The 20395-nt window shown below is 40.2% G+C and overlaps 1 protein-coding gene across 1 annotated transcript in view; it reads right to left on the minus strand.

Moving 5' to 3' along the window:
• Nucleotides 1-20395, minus strand: part of HS3ST5 (heparan sulfate-glucosamine 3-sulfotransferase 5) — a 273078-nt gene that overhangs the window by 148740 nt on the left and 103943 nt on the right. The window contains exon 2 of the mRNA XM_030556155.1: nt 7265-7466. The gene's annotated coding sequence lies outside the window, so the exon portion shown is untranslated. The remainder of the gene's footprint in view (nt 1-7264; nt 7467-20395) is intronic.

Raw genomic sequence — 20395 nt, forward strand, 5'->3', positions numbered from 1 at the left:
ACTGCTAGTCATCCCAAGCCTGCATTATGATGCAATCCTACAATCAGTGCTTGTTTGTTGACCCAGAGTTAGTGCTTCACCATCTGCAGCTGCTCTGCGAGTGTTAGCAACAATCTTGCATTTGTTCTCACTATGTCCCACAGCAATCCATCCACCAAGAAATCATCATGTTCTGCACTAATTTGGTTCTTATGGCTCTGCAAATACGAGAGGATCATGCAATGCTTATGACAATAGTACAGAGCTGTGCAGGCTCCATGCTACTATCAGAGGTGGCAGACAGTGAGAAGGGCCACATGGATTCATGGGATATTTAAAAAACATGCAAAAATTATGGCTATAAATGATATTATGGGTTTAAGACAGTTGAATGGTGGGAAGTTGACACCTTGCTCCCAGTCACCCCTGCAGGACTCATTTCTGCCCACCCTGCATTACCAAAACTACCCGCTGCATTACCAAAACTACACTCTGGACAGTGACAGTTTGCATACTGGGATACCAATCCATGGAGCACTGTACTGTGCATCAACATCAGCACTTCTGGTGAGTACATGCAGCACCAAAGCAAGTAGCCAAGTATGCATGTGCACAAGTGATATACTAACTACAGCAGCTTTATGCTGACATAACCTGCATCGACTGAAGCTTGCAGTGTAGACATGGCCTTATTCTGCACAGGCCTCTTGGACACTATCAGGGAGATGGCTGTGTCTTCAAAATGTCCTTCACCCATTCACTCCAAGGGGTCTAGAGGTATTCTGGTGATCAGTGGAGACACTCTGCAAGGGACTGTGCACAGGATGAGAGGCAGAACAGCTGTATAGACACTGGTCCTCCATGAAGATGGTTTCTTATTAGAGTTTGCAGGCAGGATATACAGTCTGTTCCTCAAAAAGGGGCAAACCCTGGCTCCCCCAAAAGTATGATATGGCAAGATCTAAGTCCTTATGCATACTGAATCCAACTTTCCTAACCATGTATCAGTTTTCTACAGCATTCGTCACTATAGCTAAGACTTCCCGGGTAAATTACATCTGTATGGTGAGGTCTCATTAAGTCACCTGCTCATCTCCTCCCAGGTAAAGAAGGCTCTGCTTGGGGTACATACATATCAATATAGGAACAAATCAACATCATGCCAGTTATGCCAAAATACCTTATAAAAAGGGGCTCTGGTACTGTACTCAGAAGACGGTCAGACTCTGCATTAGTCTGATTTCCCCTGGAAGCTTCTTTTATAACCAACCCCCCACAGCAAATGTTCTTACATCTCTAGTTGTCATATGCTTCATCCTAGCTCTGTAAAATATGTTGTCTCAGGAGCAGAGCTGCCTATGCATGTGACAAATAAGGGTATAGACAGGTTGAGATCCATTCAGGCTCAGTGAATAAATGGCAACTGGACATTGGTCCTGTTCTCCAAGGCCAATGGTCAGGAACTAATCGACAATATCCTGTCTTATGGAGGGGGTGGGGTGCGATGTGTAAAAGCTGGAGTCTCTAGCTTATATCTACATTCAGCTCTAGTTATAGTCAATTGCAATGATCCCGTGTGGAGAACGCATAGTTCACTGAGGCTAGATCCTCCTCTGGGAGAAAACGATGAAACTGCCTAGTGAGCTATAGTGGAAGGCGGCTTTATTCACCACTGTTGCTACCTCATTATCTAGGCTTAACAAAAAGCTGAAAAGACTGCAAGACTTCACATTACTTTGCTGAACAAGGCTCAGATGTCTTTAGTGGATGGGGATTCAGCCATAGCTGTCTGAAGCGGAGCTCTGGTAAATATTTTTAATCCCCTAGTGGGGATCACGAGCTGGTTTCAGGGGATCTGCAGGGTCCCATGGGGCTGAAACTCCAAGCCCTATCACACCTCTCCTCATGGAGTGAAAGGCCGGAGACCCCCCACTGCAGCTGAAGCCTTGAATTGGTATGTGTGTATGGAGAGAGGTGGCAGGGAGGGGGACTCTGGGATATAATCTATAAGAATTTAAATCCTGGGGACAAGAATTCTAGTGCTCATTCTGAGGCCACAATTCAGCAAGGTTCTTAAGCATGTACCCAATTTTATGTATGCTCATAGTATAATTGAGGATATATGCTTAAAGCTAGGCACATACCTGAGCCTTGCTGAATTAGGAAACAAGCATTTATATAACTAATATGATCAGTTTGAGCTAGCGGTTCTTCCAGGAGCTGCTCTCCTCTACATATTGTGACGGCTCTGATTTAATCTGTGGAAAATTACATACACAGTAATCTACAGATGTATTCACCATCTTTCCAAGCAATCTCCTGTAAGGATTGAAAAAAAACAAACAATGGAGGGGAGGGGGGCAAAATCGTGGATCACCTGTGGGATGCTGCAGGTACAAGCTAATGGGGAGGAGGAGCAATTTACCCACCACTGTTCTCTGGGTTCTGTTGGATTCAGTTTTTGTGTGGAAGGACTGCAAGACCAGGCCAGATGCATTCAGTGTTGTGAGAAAAACAAAAACAACAAAATATTCTCCTCAGTGACTGAAAGAACAAAAAATCCTTGTGAACTAGTATATCCAGGAACAACCTGAATTAATGGTACTAGTAAGTGGAAACTTAATGCACAATAAAACAGTCTTAGTACTACCACAAACCCACATCTCAGTACAGATAATAGAAAAATAAAAATTATTTCTTTCTCCAGTGAATTTTGGCCAACTGACATTTTTAAACATTTTCATTTTACTTACATGGAAAGGACAATATTCAGAGTATAACTTCTCTATTTAATAATGTTCTTGTGGTGTGTTAGAAAGGTTAATGTATTAAATTTGCATTTTTCTAGAGACAGATTATTTCTCTCTTTGCTTTTTTCTATGTTCTGCTTCTTTAAATAGAAGTGGTATAAAATGACTCCTTCTTGAGAGGTTGTCCAAAAACCAAGTTTCCCCCTTCCCACCAATTTTCATGCTCTACAAGCTTTGCCATAATAAACCACTTTGCATGTATTGAAAAGGAGTATTACATTAGATGAGGTAATTTAAGTGTATCCCATTTCACTTGGTGAAACTAAGCAGCTTTGCATTATAACTATGTTGAGCTAATGAGAACCTGCTTGAAGTGTGTGTTACCTGGAAGTGAAGTTAGCTAGTTATATTGCGCTGCAACTTATGAGTCTGCAAAATGATGGCAGGAATCCTGCTGTGAGGGAGATGGGAAAATTATTATAATCTACATTCCTAAATTGAATGAGCATTTTGCTCAGCAGTAACCTCTTGACAGCAAATAGTCTGAAATTGTGTCCTGCTGTTTAAAATGCCGTTTGTTTATTTTTTTAAAACCAAGTGAAAATTTCCACATTTCTTTAAATCAAAGAACTTTAAAATCATATATGGTTAAATTACCAAGACAGTGAAAGCTGCTTATCATTCCTTTTTAAGTGAAAACTGTTTGATGTCCACATTTTATTGACAGTTAGGGACAAATGACTAGAATTTGTTTGAGGCACAAAGTGGGTGAGGTAAAAATCTTTTATTGGACCAACTTCTGCTGGTGAGAGAGACAAGTTTAGAGCTTACACAGAGGTCTTTTTCAGAGACCTGGCTGTTCACCAGTTCGTGGTCTTTTTCTTTATTTATATGATCTTTTTAATACACTATTGTCTGACGAAGAGCTCTATATAAGCTCAAAAGCTTGTCTCCCTCTCACTAACAGAAGTTGGTCCAATAAAGGATATTACCTCAACCACCTTACCTCTGTAATATTCTGGGATCTACAAAGCTAAAACAACACTACATAGAATTTGTTTGGGATTCCCCACTATGATCTTCATTATTTAATAGGTGGTACATGTGAAGCTTATCATAAACTTCCTTGTTAAATTATTGCCTTGACCTTGAAATAAGTTGAATGTTTGCAAGAATGTTTTAGTCTGTATAAAGGGAAAATGTAATCCCAAATACATATATGGCAATAGTGTATTGGAAATATCATATAAATAAAGAAAAAGACCATGAACTGGCGAACAGAAAGAAAATGAACTTTACCAACAAAAGAGTGGAAAATAGTTTAATCCAGTCAAATCCTTTAGCTAAGAGAATAATAAGAGAGGGTATAAGTAAAAAAGCCTGAGGATTAGTAAGCTTTGGAGAGAACTGAAATTGTCTAACAATTGTTTTCTGTTACTTTCTTCAAGTAATACGTGTGGTGGGGCAAACTGCAGTGATTTCCACATTGGTTGCAAGGGAAGGGGAGGCAAGCATAGAGATCATCTTCCTGCCCATCCTTTGTTCATGTGGGTACGGACCAAGGCAAATGCTTTGTAGGGGGAACAGGAAAGAGGACAATTGATGTGGACAGTAGTGCTCGAGTCCCTAAAAAAAATAAAAATAGAAGAGATGTGTCCAGCCTTGGAGTGGCACCTCTCTCAAGCCTGCTGTTGACTGACATCATAGAAGGTTGTGCACTACACCTTTCCACAGGACAGGTAGTGGTTGGGTGCTGGGGATCATGCTGGCCCCAACACTCTAGGGATTTTGCCTGTGTCTGCACCCTGCACACTGTAGAATGGCTCGGACTAATGCCATTTGGCTTTTTTCCCTCCCCTCTTCTGTGCAGGTATTGAATGAAGAGAGACCATTTCATCATGCAAATACCTAATCAGATTAATTTGGTGGTTCCTGATATTGGGTCAAATCTTAAAGTCCTTACCCATTCCTTACTTAGGGAAGATTCTCATTCACTTCAGTGAGATTTTTGCCTGAGAGAGGACACCAGGATTAAATAAAAAATGAATAGTTTGAGAGATATGAAAGATTGGAGGCTAGAAATGCCAGGGCACCACATACTGCAGAATAGAGCTGGGCAAATACTACACAAAATGTATTCACAAACCTCTTGTTTGACTAGAAACTGCAATTTCATTTGGATGTTCTCCACAATCCTTGATTAGTATTCTGCAAACATTCATATGAGTGTGATAGACTCTATGAAAAAAAATCTAAGGCTTAACAGTCTGCTGCTCTTTCCTTCTGTCTCCAGAGTGGACCCCCAACAGACTCCAGAGTTTAGATTCTGGCCTCACAACCTGATATAAAGTTTGGGACACCTAGGGACAAGTCTCTGTGACAAGGAACTCAGATTTCCTCATCTTTAGTCCCCTTTAGCATGAGAGAATTCTCATGGGAGACTACAATCATTTACAGATTGCAAAACAATCTGCCAATCAACAAGCTATAATAGTCATCATGAATATTTGTATCAAATAATCAGCTTTAAAGTTCTATTTTAGAGTTTGCTGAATGTTACATTTCACCCCCTCCCCCCAATTTTAACTACGGTATTTTTAAATGGTTGTTTTTATAACCAGTTATAGAACTAGGCAATATCAAGTTTCAAAAAAATGACAAAATCTTAATTAAAAAGGGTAGGGAGGGAAGAGAAGGACTTTTGCAAAATGTTGCAATTCTCTCCCTTCTCTTCCCGAAACTGATACTAATATTTATATACACACTTCATCCTGCTTCCATCGAACACAATAACAAAACTCTGACTTCATTAGAACAGGACTGGAAGTATACTTTGAACTTGGTTGAATTTTTATATTTCTCCATTTATTTTTATATTTGGAATAGGCAATTAGTGCCAATGGGATACATTCTCTTTTGACAAAGGATTGCTTGTTTTCCGTCTCCTATTTTTTGCGCATCTTTACATACAGAGAATGGATATGCAGTATGCATGCAGTAGTCATAGACAAAGTAACAGACAGAAAGATTGATTACAAGGCTGTAATTCAGTTGAGGCAGCCTGGTGATATCATCTGCAATGAAAGGAAAGCTCAATCCATATAGTTTACAATGTCATCACAATGCTAAGTTTGAGCTATATCTTTATCAATCAATATGCCTCCCCCTAACCATTGTAACAGCATATGGAGAAGAAGAAGAACAGATATAATTCTCAAAAATTATTTATTTAGAAAAATAGCCAGGGTAAATAGATTGTGGTCTATCGAGTATTTTTATCTGAAGTTGGAGAAAACAATTTTGCCAAAAATTCCTACAGAACTTTCTGCAAAAGAAGGAAAAAGGGTGATGGCAATCATATACACAGTCAAGGTCAGAATCATCTACTCCTTCTCTCTGTTACGTTCAGCAGTGTTTCCAGTTCAGTGGAAAACTGCTGTGGAATTTAATTGTCCTTTATTTATGATATTATGACTTGTGCTGGGAGCACCATGAAAGATTTAAGTAGCTCATTACTGTTTGGCCCTGCAAGGATGCATATGTACCTATTGCTACTGCAGGATCCCACAAATAGTCATTTTCATGCACACATGAAGAGCTAACTGGTTAGTGTTCACAGAAGTAGATTCTTCCACATATATTTCATACTGTTATTTACAAATTAGATAGCAGCTGAACCGACTGAATAGGTAGGAATGCGTCTGTGATGGTTTGCTCAAACCCTGCCAAAACACTTTCATCCTGACCTACCTCAATTGTTCTCCAAGGGAAGAAATGGAAGCTCCATTGTTTGGAATACTTAAACTGGACTGGACAAGGCACTTGTATGGACCAGTCCTGCACAGGCAGGGAGATGGAAAACTTGATCAAATAGTACTTTTTTATTTCTATGATTCTCTGCAGATGGGTTGGAAAAAAGCTAAATTGAATTGTTCTAAGCAACTGAGGGTCCTATTCAGAAAGGCACTTAAACACGTACTTAATTCCATCTGTAATCAGGATTGCATTTGAACATGAGTTAAAGTGCTGTCCAGAATAGGGATGATTTCCTGAATTGGGTGTTGATCATCTAGAATTAATGTATTGTACAAATATTTAATTAAATTCTGATTATCATCAAAGAGCTTCCAGAGAAATGAATAAATGAAATTCATAATGAATTCAGTTCTTTTACCACATTTAATTGTTTTCTCTGTACTTTGGCTAGCTTATTGTACAGACAACGTACTTCCATTTGGGAGAAGTGTGGCCAATTTTTCATTGAAGTGTGATATCTCACATTATCTATATGGACCAAATTCATTGCTCAGTGAGTATGTGGAGTCCCATTTAATCTAATGAAGGAATATCTGCTTAACCTAGTGGTAAATTTGGTTCACTGTGTTTTGTCGCAACATAAATCTGGCTAGATTTTTCAATGTTCTCAAATATTTACATGCTGAATATTAATCACCATTGTATATAACTAATATACTCTATATTAGTAATGGTTACATTAAATTCGGAAACTTCAGGCTTTTAGAGTGTTCACCAACCTTCGTGTCCTTATGCACATCCAGAGAATCCAATACATCTACTTTAGATCAAGAACATTCAAAGAGGATTTAATTCATCTGTCTTCAATACCCAGAAGTCTTCAGTGCTTACTAATGAGACTAATGAAGTGATAAAGCAATTCCAGATATTCAGATGGGAAAATCAGACATCTCTGCTGCAATGGTATGCAACTTGTTGACTCTGGAAAACAGAAAAAAGCCATTTGCAAAATTCTGAAAAGAAAGATTACTATTCAAATCTGAGAACAAATACTTTACAACAAAGCCCACTCCATCACAGGGTTACTATTTAGAACAACCAAACGCCCCCTTTAAAAAAATCTCAGATGTTCTATTGAAACACAGAAATCTAAGATCCACCAAAGCAATTTAAGTTCCTAGCTACCACTTCAGGTGTCTAAGTCCAAACTTTAGCTCCTCAAAAAACCTGCTCAACTGCCAGCTAACCCTGTATGTGCCTGCATTCCCTGGGCACCTAAGTTTACAACTAATAAAGTGCCCTAAAAATCTAAGTGTGGGCAGCACAAAGCCAATTAAGTCAAGCTGCTTAGTGCCTAACTCTGCCAGCCTTCACAAACTAGGCACCCTCAGATTCTCACCTATGAAGCCCAGCCTGGCAGGCATTTTCAGAGGCCGCCTAAAAGCATGCCTACTGGATCAGACCCTGCACTGAGATGGCAGCACCCTCTTTTACACACTAGGCCATTATTTAGAATACACTATTTAGGCACTGAGGTTCAAATTCCTCCTCTGCCTAATGGGGAAATAGAACTTGAACCCAAGTCTCTCCCATGTTAGGGGCATGCCCTAGCCACTAGGCTATAAGGTATTTGGGGGGCAGGCTGTTCTCAGTCTCTGCTGTAGGAGCTGTTGCATTTTGTATGAAATATTTAAATAGTAACTTAGCCAGAGAGAGTGAGAATGACTCTACTGCCCAGTGGCTAGAGCACTCACCTTGGGGGTAGGAAAGAGGTGAACTGGGTTGCAGTCCCTGATCCATGTAATATTTCAGTACTTTACACAAAGTAGAACAGCTGTAACAGAAGAGATTGAGAGAGCTCCCCTCCCCTCTCCAATACCACATAGCCTAGCAGCTAGGACACTCTCCTGGGATACAGGAGGCTTGTGTACAAGTCCCTGCTCCAAACCAGGCAGAGCTGGGGATCTAAACCCAGGTCTCACACATCCTGATTGAGTGTTCTAACCACTGGACTATAGGATACAGTGAGAGAGGAGGGGAAGCTCCACTTTTTTTTTTTTTGTCTGTTTGGCTTAGGCACCCAGCTCCAGGAGAGGGCTCATGACTGAATCCAATGTGGAGGGAGGCACCTCCTTCTGGCTATGCCTGTGTGTGTTGCCTTCTGCCCTGAACACTAGCCAGAAAGAGTGGTTTTTTTAGCCATTTTATAACTCCTAGAAAAGAACCCAGCATTTATAATGGGATTACCATGTCAGATGCTTCTCTAGAGTAAAGGCTGATAAAACATACAGGAGCTTATTTGACTATCCTTGTCTTTTTCTGTTCTCTCCTCAATAAATCATGCATATTTATAAACGTAGCCAGGCATCCATATCCAAGAACTGTAACACAGATGTGAATATGAATATAGTATCTAATTGCAACCCCTATATAACCACTCCTAGCTTTGGGCATGAACAGAGCCACTTTCTTTCAAAGCAAATCAAGCCCCATGTGCTCTGGAATACAGCAAAGCCCTCAAAAACCATCAATGCCAACGTCAGCTGCCAAAACAATGAGCTTGTCAGGGAAGAAAAAGTTCTGAGTTCAGAACAAAAGTTAAATTGAAAGGCATTGCTACAGCAACATAAGGAAGTGTGTGTCTGCTAGAGTTCCTTTCATCCTTCTGGGCAGAGGAACCTCAAAGCACGCAAGAAATACCCTTGGCTTTTGTCACTACACACAAAAAATAGTAGACTAGTTGATTTTATGTAAACTGACCTCAGTTGGTGCAACACAGAATCTCTGAATCTGATACTGGAAAAATACAAATTAGAACCCAGGAAGCAATGGACAACAGAACACCACTCAGTGAGCTATTCTCCATCTTTTCTTTGCAATGAGAAGTGTTTATTAAAATCCTTTTATCTATGCTACATAAATCACTTACACATGGATCTATAATAGTTTATTTCTGGCTGTTTGCTATTGTTTATTTGATATATGGCTTACAATATTGAATGTCTTTTTTCATCAGAAATATTTATTTATTAATAATTCAGTAGATAAATGGTTTTAGATTGAGCATTTTAAAAATGTAGGCAAATCAATGAAAAAGGACACAAGGCCATATATTATATGGATATAATAATTGAATCTCATGCATTAGACAGTTAATGTCCCAAAAGCTCTGTTTTTTCCACACTGTAAATGTTTCAGAATAAACATCTAATAAAACCCATTTCATTTATTGCTTTGTGGAGACTTATTGCTTTTGTGAAAACTTGTTATTGAACACTAATGGAAGTTAATACACATGTTCACATCTAGAAATGGGCTAGAAGAAAAGAGGTAAATTCATCTCAGACTAATGAAGATTACCCAGAAATAATGATTCACATTGATTTCAACAATAGTTATACACAGACTACAGGTAAAGAGCACAGGATCAGACCCAAAACCGTATTTGAACTAGCATACACGTATGGTCCTGGCAAATTCACGGCTCTGAAAAATGCATCACAGACCATGAAATCTGATCTCCCCCATGAAATCTGGCTATTTAGGGGAGACCAGATTTCACAGAGTTGGGCTGCCAGAGAGCGGCAGCTGCTGGCCGGATCCCACCTCTGAAGGCAGGGTCATTGCCAGCAGCAGTGCAGAAGTGAGGGTGACGTGGTATGGTATTGCTATCTTTACTTCTGTGCTACTGCTGGCAGTGGCGCTGCCTTCAGAGCTGGGTGCCCAGCCAGCAGCCGCCACTCTCCAGCCACCCAGCTGTGAAGGCAGCAGCACAGAAGTAAGGGTGGCAGTACTGCGAGCCCCAACAATAGCCTTGAGACCTCCCATCCACAATTCCATTTTGGGTCAGGACCCCCCCCCCCAATTACAATACCATGAAATTTCAGATTTAAGTATCTAAAACCATGAAATTTATTATTAAAAAATCCTATTACCGTGAAATTGACCAAAATGGACCATGAATTTGGTAGGGCCCTATACATATGTGAGACAAGGGGATGATAAGAGAACTGGGTGTGCTAAACCATAGAATGTGGCCCTGAGGGTCTTATCTCATCACATACAAGGTATATGTTGAGAGACAAAAAAGGACAAGGTTCTATGTAAACTGGTAGCAAAGAATACAAAAGGTTGTGTTGTTATTCTTTCATCCCGGAGATGGAGAAGGGAATGGAAAGCACTAGACGAAGGGTATTCACATCTTATGTGATATGTAGGAAAACTGGACATGCAGTTCTGAAATAGTGAAATTTAGAGACATACTATCATGACAATATATTACATCAATAAGAGCCACAATTCAGCATCTGAAAGGTATGCAGAAGCATATTGATATATGTAAGTAAAAATAAACAACGTATTTGTAACAATCAAAATGAGTACCTATTACATGAAAAAAATAAGCCTCCTGTTAATGAAGAATGAAGGTTGTATATTTAATTTATTTTTAAATTCAAGAAATACAAAAGATATGAGTGACCAACCACATGGATTCCACTCTTGCACCCCAGGTGCATGATTTTGGCCAGCAGTGTCCTTTGGTATTATACCTGTGCCCTAGATGCCCTCATACACAACCTAACCAAGAAACATGAAAGGTAGAGCGGCCCCAACCATCCCTCAACTCTTTCTTACAGCAGTGAGATGGAACCTGCCTCTCCACATGGTATTAGCATTAATGTTTCTTTGTTACTAGTTAGCTTTCCTAGGTAACACCCACTCCTGGGGACAGGGTCACTGGAATAAGGGATCAGAGTGACTGTGACATGGTATAAAATTTCCAAGTGCAAAGCTTAGTAGTGGCAGTATTTACCGGAGCCCAGGGTATAGGAAGCCTGGGTTGTGCTGAAGCTGTTCTGCTGAAGTTCATGACAGCTCTCAAAACAGAAAAATCTCTCTTAGATTGATTTACAAAGCTGACAGGACAAAACCATTCCAGAGTACACCTGGGCTATTCATGACATTTGCAGAGAGGGTTAAGCTTCAGGCAGTAGCCTCAGAGATTATCAGAATTGGTCTCCCACTACATAAGAACATGTTACCAGCCAGCCAGGTTAGAACCAACTAGCCACATTAGAGCTCATTGCAGTAGCGCATAGGCAGCCTCTGCTGCCCGTTTGAAGAATGTTCCTATTTCTGAAATTTGTAGGGCAGCCATGTAGAGCTCAGTCTACACATTTATACAATCATCACTAGAGGCTTCCAAATGGAATGTCCATTTTGGTAGGGCTGTCCTGCTGTCATTGTTTAAGTAGGACTCTTAGTACCCATCTCCAAGGAAACAGACCATTACTTGCTCATTTCCAGAACTGGAGTCCATATGGACAATCACTAAAAGAAGAAAGAATGGCTACTTACCCTACATGAAGTGTGATTCTTTGATCTGTTCACATGAATTCCACAACTCACCCTTGTTCTCTGCTACAACAGAGTTTTTTTGGATTCAATACAAGCAAAAGAATTGAGGGATGGTAGGACTCACTTCACCTTTTATGCCCTTAGATGGGGAGGTGCAAGGACATCTATGGGGCCACGTCTTCACCCTACACACTGCTGGCCAAAAAAGATCTTGTGCACATAGGGCCATGTGTACACCAAGAGTGGACTATATGTGGATAACACATCTCAAAGAATCACATTTACTGTATGGTAAGTGAAATAGTGTTCCATTAAGAACATCACATATGCTGTATATGCTATGTATTATGTACAGATAAATTGATTATTCATATGTCTCAGGAACATGTGAAACCTTCTGCTAATCTGAGGTTTGGATAAATTAATTTCAGTTTCTAAATTAAATTTTGATTCAAGGGCCAAAGTGAATGTCAAACAATCCAAAATTCAAGCAAGCAGGAGACTGATGACTGAACTGTATTTACATATTTAGAAATACAAGGCTCAATCTTGTCCCACTAAAGTCAGTTTTGCCACTGATTTCAGTGGGTCAAATGGAAGATCAGGCCCAGTTACAGCAATGTACAGTAAAAGTTTGCTAACTGCACTTTGCTAATCTATATACTTTATAATTCACATAAATGGGGCAGTCTTCCTCATGTTCTCATAAAATAAACACAAGCAGAGTCCCACAGTGAGTTACTATATTACTAAGAATGAAATCTTAATATAGAATATGGGCATGTACATTATAAAATATCAGAAATTGAAACTCCAATAGTTGTCCAAATAAATAAACATTACATATTTTTGTTCACTTACAGATTGCCGAGAGTCTCCAAGTCAGTGTGAATTAGTGAGGTTCTACTGTACTAAAGCATGCATTTAAGAAAAAAACAAGACTAGACTAGACAATACCATGGGCTGGGTTTTGCCATCCTTCGTTATGCTAAATGGCACCTCGATTATTTCACTATTAGTCCCACACATTTCAATAGGATGGCTCGTTCTGTAGGGTACTGCTTAGTGCAAGTGAGGGTCTCAGAATCTGTCCCCGTGTACATACAACATGGCTACGTTAAAGCTCCTGCAAAAAATTTAACATTTGCATTTCCTAACTTCCTTGATTTAAGTGCGTAACCTGAATATTGTGTAAGTGGAAGAAGCCTAATTTTCTCATTCTTGTAAAGAAACAGAGAAAGGAAAATGAAAATGCAAAAACTAAAAAAACCCACTGTCTCCTACATGTGGGGGGAAGCATGTGCCATAGGGCTGCTATGTGTTCCTCTCATGCAGGCAGGGGGAGGAAGGAAGCAGCAGGACAGATAGGGAGTGAGTGGAATCTTGACTCCACTCTCCACAACATGCCTGGCAGCCTAGTTACACCAATGTGTTGACATTACACTGCAGCAAATACAGAACCTTTTCAGTTTACTCCCTCTGGAGCAATGGGGAGATCAGAAGAGACAGTGACTCACCCGCGCACACTACCACACTGCCCCTTACTGAGGCTTGATTGCAAACTGACAATCTGGCCCAAAGTATTTTGAGAATGCAATTCACATTTAAAAATGTAGTCCTTATTGTAGGATCCATAACAAGTGATTTCACCCATATAGTCATACTTCCTAAATGCTTTCTAGGCTGTGCACAGAGGATAATATCCGTATTTACTGTTATATGCATGGACTGTTCACATTTTGTCTCTGGAGACGCATAAAGATAAATATCAGCTACTCATTCAACCGAGCCCATCTTACCAAATCTTACAGTCTGGAGGTTAAAAACGTAAGCTACAGAACTTGTATAAGCAGGCTTCTTTGCCCCCATGCCATCAGCATCCAGGTTCCTGCAGCCTCAAACCCTGAACCTCAGCAGTATAGGCAAACCTAAAAGAAATAACTTTTTTTTATTTTTCCGTTTGAGAACTCAGGGGCAGCTTAATGTTAACCTTCACCTCCTGTTCCTATCTCCTTCATAGACTGAATGTTTTGTAGACTGAAGGAAACATTAAAAAATTTACCTTATAGAAGACTCTAATACTGATGAAATACTCCTTTTCCAACTCTAGTTTCTCTGTTTATTTTATTTTATTTCTTTTAGCCTTCATTTCCGCAGCTTCACATCTGGTCAGAGTGAAGAAAGGCTTCACTGAGAAAGGCTAACCGAGAAAGGCTTTATTACAATTTCTCATGCAGGCAGATAGTAGAACCTAATCCTATCTAGAACCTCATGGGGTCAGACAATTCTATTCACTCTAAAGCAAAACTCCATCATTTGAGCTCAACCACTTGTGTATTAACTACTCTCCTATTGACTGCTACAGAAAACCTTTGCTATAGTAATACTTGCTGGTGGCATTGGTGTTTTCCATTGGCATGTCAGGAATTTCAAAAAAGAACTACCAGGTACATGAGGTAGCATTGTGGGTGCATTATGTACTGTTTGCTTAGTACATTAACAGATGGAATTAGTTTATCACTAACTACTCAGTGTTCTTAGCATTCTAACAAAATTTTCTGAACTGCAATATGAACTAAAACCTCCTGTATGTAGTTTGATGTAGCCATGTCAGTCCCAGGATATTAGAGAGACAAGGTGGGTGACGTAATACCTTTTATTGGATCTGTTGGTGAGAGAGACCGGCTTTGGAGCTTACACAGAAGAAGAATTCCAAAGTTTGTCTCCCTCTCACCAACAGAAGTTGATCCAATAAAAGACATTGCCTCACTTGTCTTCTGTCTCTAAAAAGCTCCTGGCCACTGAGATCGCAAATAAGTTACACCCATGGTAACAAAATTAACTAGCCGTTTCCAGGGCCGGTGTAACCATTTAGGCGACCTAGGTGGTCGCCGAGGACACTAGGATTTGGGGGGGGGGTCATTTTCTTCGGCAGCGACCACAGCGGCTGGATCTTCAGCCTCCCGTCACCGCTTAGGGAGCTGGGGCAGGGGAGCGCGAGGAGGGCCACCTGCAGCAAGTAAAGGGGGGGCCCCTCAGGGTAGGGGCTTGGGGGGAGGATGCAAGGTGGAAGTTTCGCCTAGGGCATGAAACATCCTTGCACCGACCCTGGCCGTTTCCTGTTTTTTTCCCCAAAAGTATTGCTCTGTACTGTGTAACAGCCGTGTTTGAGTCAGGATAATCGTTTCTACCTCCAGTTTGTTTTGTTGTGATCTCATATCTGCCCAAATACTGTCAACCATAATTACTCTAACCGCAGATTCAGAAAACTTGGTTCCTTTCTGTAGCCAAAGTATCTATTCCAGTTGCAGACAGATAGGCTGAAGTTTCACAGTATTCTCCTGTTACGTTACATTCATTAACCCAGCACTGGCTAATTAAAGGTGGACACCATTTCTTGTATTCATCTACCTAAAATATCAGCTTTGATTTATTTCTTGAAGAGATACGAAGGCATGACAATCCCTGTTGAAACGTTTCACTATTGCTTTATAGAGATACCGTACCTTATTCTGATCTCTCACCAGATTTACAGAGGTGTAACTGCACTGACGTCAATAGAATTACTCTCGAATCATCCAGGTGTATGTGAATTCAAAATCAGGCTTAGTCAACTATACAGGCTACTCCCAAGAGCATATTTTACTTAAGCCCATTAAAGAGACATTGCTAATGAATTTTTTATATAACATCCTATGTCCAGAGTAAGCCTGATTCTGCTATCAACTATTTCAATGTACAACCACTGTGTTCAGTAGAATGAGATCACTTTAAAACCAGTGAGATATCAGAATTAGTCCCAATGATTACTTTTACAGTTCTGATCAGGAACTAAAGACAAAACTAGAGCTGGTCAGTATTTTTTTTTTCCCCTCAAGTAAAAAAGGTTTTTCCATTGAAAAAAAATCTTTTTTGATAGAGGAAAGTTTTAATGAAAAACTATTTAATGTCCAGTTTTTTATGTTTATGACTTCTTAAAATGATAAAATAAATATTTATGAATAATCATTAAAATTCTGGGAATTAAAATTTTCAGCTCTTAAAAAAGTAGGTAATGTTCTTATCTAAGAAAAATGAAGATTTAGAAAAAAAAGTCATTTTGAAACCCTGGAAAATGGGAACATCTTTAAAATTTTGGATTTTTTCCATGATCTCCTCCTCCCCCTATTTTTTTGACCTGTGCTAGTCAGAACAAAGGGATTTGAAAATAACCTGTCCACAACTTGATATCTCCTACCTGTGGCATTCTGTCAGCCTGCAGACTTCTGGAATTGAAAGGGAAGAATTATTTTTTTTGTAGGAAGACAATAAAAGGAATGAGAACTGTCGGAGTGTCATGTGGAGGTACATGAGTGACAGAAGACTCCTTGTTGAGGAAGGAAGATGGATAACTGAAGAAACAGTTGCCTTCCCCTTGACAAATGTTATTTGTATTCTTCCCTTGAAAATAGTCAAGGCCAGCATTACCTGGAGAAGTTTCTGGGTTAATGTAAACTATTTGGTGCTAATGAATTACCATATTATTTTTCATATATGTCAGATTTATAATTTAATTTAATACACTACTGGAATGTGCTCAACTACCATGGTGATCATCACAATATAAAAGCCTGACTAGAACTTAGCTGGACTGCAAGTACACTGAATTAACAGCGCATAGGAATATTGCATTGGTGTACAAGACCTCCCCAGTAAAAAACTCTGTTCATAAGTCTGTTCCTACAGCTCTGGATCTCAGCTGTCGGAAAACTGTCAATTATTATGTCAAATTGTGGAGCATATTGTGGGCTTGATACTCTCGGAGCCCAATTCTACAGAGGTTCTTCAGGTACAGGACTTGCATGGAAATAAATGGGAATTCTTCATACAGAGAGCTTGCAGACTAAAACATAAAAAGTTTAATAGGGACCAGGATGCAAGACAAAAAAAAATCAGTATTTCCAGCACTAAGTGTTCAAACATGATTTTATATGAGTTCTTTTATTTGTCTTCTGGTTTCTGACTCTTACGGTGCATTCAGGGCAAGCTATTCTCTGCAATTCTAAGGTTTAGAAATTCACTTTTTTTTAAATGAAAGCAGAGTATCTCAATGTAATCATTTCATTCCACAGCTTTAAGAAAAAACAAATGTCATGAGTCTCATAGTAAAATCACGAGAGCGACAATGCACCAGCAGGCAGTAAGCTAGACAGCACTCATATTCTCTTACAATTCCCTCTTAACCCTCTTCTCCTCTGTATCAGATATGAATTGACAGATTAGGGTAAATCTGTCACAACAGGTGCCCTGGAAAAACATCTCACTGGCTATTCCCCAAATCCTAAAACCCACAGTACACACTGGCATAATAAATAGAGGAGCAGGGCTGGCTTTAAGGTGATTCCCAGAAATCGGGCCCCACGCCTCCTAAGAGGGATCCACAGCATCCAGAAGAGGGGCCTCGCACCCTCTGCCAAAGTGCTACTGGAAACAGCGGCAACTGACTGAACTGCTGCCAAATTGCCGCCATCTTCAGCGGCATTTTGGCAGCAGCTCTTTTGAATTGGGCCCTGCACTTCCTAAAGCCAGCCCTGTACAGGAGTTGTGACATTTAGGGTGGCCACTCACACATTCCCCGAATAGCAGGCATTCTAGTACTTCTAGGAATGGCATGGGCATGCTCCCATTGGTGTGACCCCACCCGCACTGGCATGACATGGTGCATATGAGATTGTGACACATGGAGGATACCATTTTGAAGAACACCTTGCAGGGCCCATGCCAGCATGATCTTACACATACACCACATGCAATGTTGCAGGGGTGGAGTGGCACACTCTACAAAATGGCATCCCCTGTCTGAAACCAGCCAAAACCATGTCCCACTTTTGTCTCAGTACTGGATGAGGAACATTCCCCCAAAAGAGGACTGTTCCCATCTTTGCGAGCAACTGATAGAGCTACACTGGTGTTATCGATGCCTCACCAATCTACTAAAAATTCTTTGAGGGAGGTCAACAAACACGTGGACAAGGGTGATCCAGTGCATATAATGTACTTGAAATTTCAGAAAGCCTTTGACAAGGTCCCATACCAAAGACTCTTAAGCAAAGTAAGCAGTCAAGGGACAAGAGGCAAGGTCCTCTCATAGATCAATAACTAGTTAAAAGATAGGAAACAAAGGATAGGAATAAGGTCAGTTTTCACAATGGAGAGTGGTAAACAGCAGGGTCCCCCATGGATCTGTACTGAGATCAGTGCTGTTCAACATTTTCATAAATCATCTGGACAAGGGAGTAAACTATGAGGTGGCAAAGTTTGCAGACAATATTACATTACTCAAGATAAAGTCCAAAGCTGACTGTGCAGAGTTACAAAGGGATCTCACAAAACTGGGTGACTGGGAAAGAAACTGGCAGACAAAATTCAATGTTGATAATTGCAAAGTAATGAACACTGGAAGATATAAGTCCCACTAGATATACAAAATGATGGAGTCTAATTTAGCTGTTACCACTCAAGACAGAGATCTGGGAGTCATTATGGATTGTTCTCTGAAAACATCTGCTCAATGTGCAGCAGCAGTCAAAAAAAGCTAACAATGTTAGCAACCATTAGGAAAGGGATAGATAAGACAGAAAAAAAACCCATAATGCCACAATATAAATCTATGATACGCTCACACCTTGAATACTGTGTGCAATTCAGGTCACCTCATCTCAAAAAAAGATACATAACAATTGGGGAAACGTACAGAGAACGGCAAGAAAAATGATTAGGGGTATGGAACAGCTTCCATATGAGGAGACATTAGAAAGACTGGCATTGTTCAGTTTGGAAAAGAGACGACTGAGGAGAGATATAATAGAGATCCATAAAATCACAAATGGCATGGAAAAAAAGAAGTGCTATTTACCCCTTCACATAATACAAGAACCAGAGATCACCCAATGAAATTAATAGGTAGTAAGTTTGAAAGAGACATAAGGAAGAAATTCTTCATACAATGCACGGTTAATCTGTGGAACTGGTGCCAGGGAATGTAGTGAAGGCCAGAAGTATAATTGGGTTAAAAAAGAATTAAATAAGTTCCTGGAAGCTAGGACCAGCAGTGGCTGTTACCAAGATGATCCGATTGCAACCTCATGCTCTGAGTGTCTCTAAACCTCTGACAGACAGAAGTGAAGACTGAACACCTGAGGAGGGTGGGGCACGAGGAGGTGGGGGCAACTCAATAAATTCCCTGTTAGTTCCTTCTGAAACATCTGACATCATCTGCTGTTGGAAGACAAGATACTGGTCTGACCCAGGAAGACCATTCTTATGTCTATGGCAGTGGTTGGAAAACTAAGAAAAATCTTATGATATATAAGGCTACATTTGGCTTCATCTTGCAAAGCCTAGGTGGAGACTCATGCACATCTAAGAAAATGGCTAAAAAGTAATCAGCTGCCAAGATATTCCTGCCTAGTTGCAAAAAAATTAGCCAAGTACTCTCAGCTGCATGGTGAAAATCACACTTAAACAAGGCCTGCCAGACATGCCCATACTCTGCCCTCTGCTCTCTCAATAGTTAAGGGAGAGGGTATGCAAGGAGCAGGAGAATGATTTCTATTTGGTGTAGACGCGGCCTCCACTCATACTTGCAACAGAGCACAACAACTTTGCTTTCCTGCTGCAAAACCACACCATGACTTACAGGCTCAATAATGATCATCATTGAAATAAATTTAAAAGCAGAGCTGATGAAAGAGAGGACAAGCTTTTCAGAAGTTTTTTTCCATTTTTCAAAATTTCAAGTTTGTTCAAGTTTGTCCAACTAGCCTTGCTTAAAAGCCAGAAGAATAACCTTCATTGTAAATATACTAAAACAAAAATGTGCTAAATAGACTTTCAAATCCCAACATTCACATGGAACAAATGTGGTCATTTAATTAATTTTTTACATATATTCACTTAAAAATGTGCAAAATGGTTGTGAGTGAAACAGTTTCCCCTCTGTGTTTAAATCAGTTTTTGCTTCGTAATGCTAATTAAGCAATCCAAACAGAACAACCATAATAAAACATACTGTAGAATAACTGTACAAGAAGGAGTAGGCTATTAATATATTCATTGACTAAGACTTATGAATGCAAATATCAGCAGTACAGCTAGGGACAGATCCTCAGCTGGAGTCAATAGAAAGATGTTGATTTACACGAGCTGGAGATCCAGATTGTGGCATGAGGACACAAAGTAATTGAATATTTGATTGCCAAGGCTATTTATTCTCTTTTCTCTTCACTTATATGTGGTGCCAGAGAAATCAAATTTGTCTTTAAATTAACTCAAAATACAAGCATTGGTCCAGACTGTGCACAGACAGGAAGGAGGGCAGAGGGGGGCAAACTATGGCCTGCGGGCCACACCCAGCCTGTGGGACCTTCCTGCCCAGCCCCTAAGCTCCTGGCATGGGAGGCTCGCCCCCGGCCTCTCCCCCGCAGCCTCAGCTCACTGTGCTGCCATTACAATGCTCTGGGCTGCGGGGCAGTGAGCTCCTGGGGCAGCGCAGATACAGAGCCCATCTTGAC

The sequence above is a fragment of the Gopherus evgoodei genome, chromosome 3, assembly GCF_007399415.2.
Source record: "Gopherus evgoodei ecotype Sinaloan lineage chromosome 3, rGopEvg1_v1.p, whole genome shotgun sequence".
Lineage (NCBI taxonomy): Eukaryota > Metazoa > Chordata > Testudines > Testudinidae > Gopherus > Gopherus evgoodei.